The following is a 6332-nucleotide window of genomic DNA, read 5'->3' as shown; positions in this document are numbered from 1 at the left end:
ATCTCCTATCACTTTTTGTAAACTATTGAGGCATAAACATAGAATTAAATATTCAAATAATTGAACAAATCCTGACAACTGTGCCAAACCTAAGCTGTTTCCTACCACATAGTGTATAATGGAAGGTCAGCAAAAAAGAGAAAGCCTCCCAACCGAATGGATTGGCACAGTGGTGGCAGTAATGGGTTTAAGTGAAACAAATGTCAGGATGGCACAGGACTGGGCAGTGTTTGGTTCTGTTGTGCAGAGGGTTGTCATGAGTCAGAATAGATTCCAAGGCACCTAATAATAACAACAGTATACCTCACACCTGCTTTGGCTCAATGATGTATGCAAATCTAATGAGCATTTGTAAGGCAATCTGTGAGTGTCGACACATAACTTTGGAAAGCCTATGCCTTACAACAAATGAAAGACAAAACATACAGACCAAGAAATGACCTCTGGAAGGTTGAACTATAAAATTTATACCTGTAAGTTTTGTGGCTAGGCAGAGGGGAGAGTTGCTACATTTCTCTTGCCTAGTCTGTCAGGGAATCTGTGGATACAGTTAAGCACTTGGCTTAACACAAAGGTTGGAGTTTAAGTTAACTCAGAGACTCCTCAGAGGAAAGGCCTGGTGATTCATTTCCCAAAACTCAGACAATCAAAACTCTTCAGAGCCTAGTTCTAATCTGACACAGAATGGGTTCATTCAATAACAACTGTTGTTCTGTCAGACAGTAAATAGCTCAGACTCCAGACTAAGACCCTTGGGGAGCTAGTTAGCTCTTTCCCTCCTCATTCCCCACGCTCTGCTCTATCTCCTCCACACCAAAGACAAACCAAGCAACACAAACCAAGGAAAGGGCAGGCTTTGAGGACTCTTAAAAAGGCTGTGGTAATAATGCCAATCTGAGCCCACCATTGAAATTCATCGTCTCTTAGAAAGAACTAGAAACAGAGAACATTTTCTCAGCTTCACTAGCCAAAATAATAATACTAAAATGAAATTGGGACTATAGCAGAAATGCCACGTCGATTGCTTCAAGTTCACTTACGTTCAACATTTCACACACCATTTACATTCCGGTTCTTTCTCTACCAAGAGCAAAGGTAGTGGGGCCTGTCTCTTTCTCTCTTCTCTTTCTTCCTCTTTTAGCAGTGAGAGGTCTTCATGCAAACGGAAACTTGTTGTAGGTCAGTGACCCACCAGAGTCTCAGGAAATCCTTCCATCATGAATAAAAAAGGAACAATCTGACAACGAAGCCCTGTGTAGCTTATCAGACACTTTTACTTAGGTACTGTGCCTTGTCTCCCTTTAAGTTTGGGTACAGGGTTTCTTATTTGCCCAAAGTTTAACTTTCTATAACACTAGTTTCATAACCAGGCTTTTCTGTTGTTGTTCAGTGCCATCAAGTCAATTCTGACTCATAGCAACCTTGTATAGCATTTCTGAGGAGCAGCTGGTGGGTTTGAACCACTGACCTTGAAGTTCAAACTGACTGTGTGATCCAGTGCTTAGCCTACAGTGCCACACCAGGAGTTCCAGGCTTCCTGTAAGGCTAATTAAATCAGAATCTCTGGGGATGGGATGCAAGCATATAGATTTTTTAAAGCTCCCCCAAAAGATTCCAACTAGACACTTTAAAGTAAGTCTACAGTGAAAGAAGTGAGGAATAGATGCTGCCTTCCCTGCCCCATGGTGCTCTATTTACACTTGTTCTGCCTTGACTATATTAATACTCATATATCCGCCCTTCCGCAGCACAAACTCATTTTCCTCTGTAATCTCTGTCACGGGCCTGAAAGGGAGAGGTGTAGGGACAAAGAGAAAGAAAGGAAGAAAGCTGATGAATAAATGAATAGTGCATCCATCAAGAATATTCTGTTCTAGTTGAACCATTTCCTCTATATCTGTTATTGTTAGGTGCCGTTTGTGTTGGCTCCAACTTAGTGACTTTATGCACAGCATAAACATGGACCTGGGCCATGTTTGTTATGCTGGAGTCCATTGCTGTTGCCCCTGTGCCAACCCATCTCACTGGGGGTCTTTCTCTTTCTCACTGACCCACCACTTTACCAAACATGATGTCCTTCTCCAGGGACTGGTTCATCCTGAGAATATGTCCAAAGTCTGAGAAGTTTTCCATCCTGTCTTCTAGGGAACATTCTGACTGTTCTTCCAGCACTGACTTATTTGTTATTCTGGGAGTCCATGGTACTTTTTGCAACATATTGTACATATTCCTTCGCAACACTGTAACTCAAATGCAGCAATTTTTCTTTATTCATTGTCCAACTTTCATATCCATATGAGGTTATTGAAAATATCATGTCTTGGGTCTGGTGCATGTTAGTCCTCAAACGGACATCTTTGTTCTTGAACACATTCAAGAGCTCTTTGGGAGCAGATTTGCATAATGCAATAACACCTCGTTTGAGTCCCTGACTGCTGTTTACATGAGCGTTGATAATGGATCTAAGCAAAATGAAGGTTTTGACAATGTCCATCTTTTCTCCAGTGATAAGCATGTTGTTTATTGGTTCAGTGGTGAGGATTTTTGTTTTAACGCAGTATGAAGAAGGCATTTTGAGTTAGGAAACCGTTCCTCAAATTTTCTTCTTTTTAGGAACTCACCCTCATGGCCCAATTTTCAGTCCAGCACTAGATAGTAATATTGTTGTTGTTAAGTGCCATTGAGTTGGTTCTGACCCAAAGCAGCTCTGTACAGAGTTTCCAAGAAGAAGCTGCTGAGTTTGAACTGTTGACCTTACAGTTTGAACCAACTTTGTAGTCCAGCACATTAACCCACAGTGGACAATAACACTAGTAAGATATGCTCACCATGAAATGGTCAATGATTCAGAATAAAAAGAACAACATTTACCAAGGACAAAGTTGAGAAGGGATGGGAAGGTGGTGGGTAGGATGGAAATTGAAAACACAGGGGGAAAATGATATAAATGTTGTTACACAGAGGGGACTGCAATCGGCAATCATTGAGATGAAACAAAGGGTATGATTTGTTGAATGTAAAACTGATGATCTTGTCTGTAAACCTTCAGTCAGTTCACAATAAAATATTTTTTAAATTCTTTTTACTCAGGACTAAGACTATTCTGAGGCAATCAAGTCACCTAGGATAGTATAAGAAGACTAATGATGACCCCCAAGAATTAAACGCATATCCTAGTGCCTAGAACTTGTATATATGAGTTTATTTGGAAAAATAATCTTTGCCAACTTAACGAAGTTAAGGGTTTTGAGATGAGATCCTCCTGAATTATATGAGTTGGCCTTAAATCCAAGGGTCCTTGTAAAAAAAAATCAGAAGATAGAAGATGTGAGCACAGGCAGAGACTGGGTTATGTGACCACAGGCCAAGGAATGCCTGCAGTCACCAGGAGCTGAAAGAGGCGATGAAGATTCTCCACAGGGACACTGAGCCCAAATGGCCCTGCTGACACTGATTTCGGAGCTCCAGTCTGGAAATGTGACATCATGCATTTCCATTGTTTTCAGTCACCAGTTTGGTGGCAGTTTGTTACAGTAGCCATAGGAAACTAATGTTGTTGTGTTGTTAAGTGCTGTCGAGTCAGTTCCAACTCAGCACAAAAATTAAGGAGGAACGTATTCTCGGGTTTGTGCGAGTCCCAACCCTGAACTTACACGAACCTCTAATGAATCTGCTAAGCTAAACCTGGGAAGGGATAAAAGGGGTATTTGTGGTCTTGAGGGCCTTCCTTCTGGAAGTCAGTCTCAACGTGCCCTTGTAGTACAGGGACTAAGCACTTACCTGCTAACTGAAAAGTCAGCAACTGGATGGAACCCACTAGTCGCTCTATGGGAGAAAGCTGTGGCTGTCTGCTCTCACATTTACGGCCTTGGAGAACCTACTCTGTCCCACAGAGTCACCATGTTGTTGTTGTTAAGTGCTGTGGAATCGGTTCCGACTCATAGAGACCCTGTACAGGGTTTCCGAGGCTGTAAATCTTTACGGGAGCAGAAAGCCTCATCTTTCTCCCGTGGAACAGCTGGTAGTTTCGAACTGCTTACCCTGAGGTTCACAGCCCGATTCGTAACCACTACGCTACCAGAGCTCCTTACAGAGTCACTATAGGAGAAGAAAAAGGTCCTCAGAAGAAGTTGGAACTGACTAAACGGCACATACGTCTGCAGGGATTGCTCCTTGGATGCTGAGATCTGTGGTACTCTAAAGGGTTGACAGTAAACAAAATTGTCACAACATGAAAGCCAGAACAGTATGCAAACTGGCCAATGAGGAGTGGAATTTTATTGTTAGTGTTCATATAATCTAGGAAACGCTGTTGTTGTTGTTGTTAAGTGCCGTTGAGTTGGTTCTGACTTATAGTGGCCCTGTATAGGGTTTCTGAGAAGCAGCTGATGGGTGTGAAGCACCAAACAGTGCTTGTTGTGGTTATGTTCCATGGAGTCGGTTCTGACCCATAGCGACCCTGTACAGAGATTTCGAGGCTGTAAATCTTTACGGGAGCAGAAAGCCTCATCTTTCCCCATGGAACAGCTGGTAGTTTCGAACTGCTGACCCTGAGGTTTGCAGCCTGATTCGTAACCACTACAGTACCAGACCTCCAGCAATTTACAGCTACTTTTATCCCATATTATTTTTAAATTAAAATTGTTAGAAAATATTATTAAAGATTCTGTTTGTCCTGGTACAGGAGGAAGACCTTGAGGGTAGGGATGTGCCATCCGAGTGACACCATGTGTGCCAAAGAAGAGAATGAAGTACAGATTGCTGAACGGTGCTGACCTGTGACTGAGCTCAGGAAACACAGTGTTATTCATGGGAGCCAAAAACACTTATCTTAGACTTTCAGAGATTGCACACAGAAAGCTAATGAAGGTCAAATCACTTATTGGTGGTGTGAATGGGAACAATAGTGAGATTTTAGATTAATAATTTCTAATGACTTTTAAGCGTTCAGAGTAAGGGAAAAGTGTAGCAGGAAAAGACCAGCTGTACCTACAAGAGTCTTTGCTTTCCCTTGTGACTACGTATAGCTTGGTTCATACCCAGAAGCCTCAGCAAACCCTTCCTGAAAGCACCAGAGTTTTCACTGTCTAATAGCTAAAAACAAAGGTGAGCTGACTTCTCTGTTGTAAAAACCACTCAATGACACCGTTTGTGGCACTGTGGGTTATTGTGCTAGACTGCAAAGTCAGTTTGAACTGCAAGGTTGGTGGTTCAAACTCCCAGTCGCTCCTTGGAAACCCTCTAGATGATCGCTATGGGTCGGAATCAACTCAATGGCACTTAATAACAACAACAGCCTGCTAAAGGGAAAACTAGGTCTGAGGCAACCATCTACCTGCAAGTTGAGTTTACAGTAAGTTTATGTTCTGAACAGCTATTGTTGAAAACAGTGAAATGACATCCATGACACCCAGTGTCAACTTCAGAATGATTTCTATTTTGTCTGCTTTTGTGCAGCTAAGCTGGGAAAACTGGGCTGTGACAGACTGATGCAGGAAGGAGCACATTTGCACGTTCCTGGGTTGTAAGGACCCTTTGATTGTTGAAGAAGTCTGATAATGCTGTCAAGGTCCCGGCAGACAGAGCGGCACCTGAAATGCACCACGTCTGGGCTCTGCGTGGCTGACAGCAAATGATTTAGAGTCAGCTCAGGATCAAAGAGGTGGGAATATCTCAAGTAGAAATGTTAAAAGCACAAAGAACCACATCTTGATAAGAGGACCCCACTGGGGAGAGAACCATAGAAAGACAGACAACGACCTTGAATCTGTGAAACGTTACAAGCCTCAGAATTGTAAATTGCCTAAAATGAAAAGATAATGTGCAGCTCAAATAACAGTTTTTTAGAGGTAAGAAAAGCTGAAAGTTGTATGCTTGTTTCCACTGAAGTAAAAGGAACACAAAAACTGCATGGATTTTGACTTGGGTTACATTTGAGTATTCCAGATTGACCGTTTGCTGTATAAAGCACTGGGCCACAAGGTCAGGAGTTCAAATCCACTAGCTGCCCCTTGGAAACCCTATACAGAGTTGCTGTGTATTGGAACCGATTCGATGACACTTTATAGCAATAATGCCTTGATACAGGACTGGGCAGTGTTTCATTCTGTTGTGCATGGGGTCACTATGAGTAGAAACTGACTTGGTGGCATTCACAACAACAAGACCTTGATAAGGAATCCTGGTGGTGCAGTGGGTTTAAGGGTTGGGCTGCTAACCACAAGGTTGGTGGTTCAAACCCACCAGCCACTTCCTGGGTAAAAGATGCAGCCTCTGCCTCTGTGAAGGCTCACAGCCTTGGGAGCTCTGGAGAGATCTACTCTGCCTATGGG

The sequence above is a fragment of the Chrysochloris asiatica genome, unplaced genomic scaffold (genome assembly GCF_000296735.1).
Source record: "Chrysochloris asiatica unplaced genomic scaffold, ChrAsi1.0 scaffold00005, whole genome shotgun sequence".
NCBI classification, from domain to species: Eukaryota; Metazoa; Chordata; class Mammalia; order Afrosoricida; family Chrysochloridae; genus Chrysochloris; species Chrysochloris asiatica.
Note: the sequence above shows the minus strand (reverse complement) of the source record.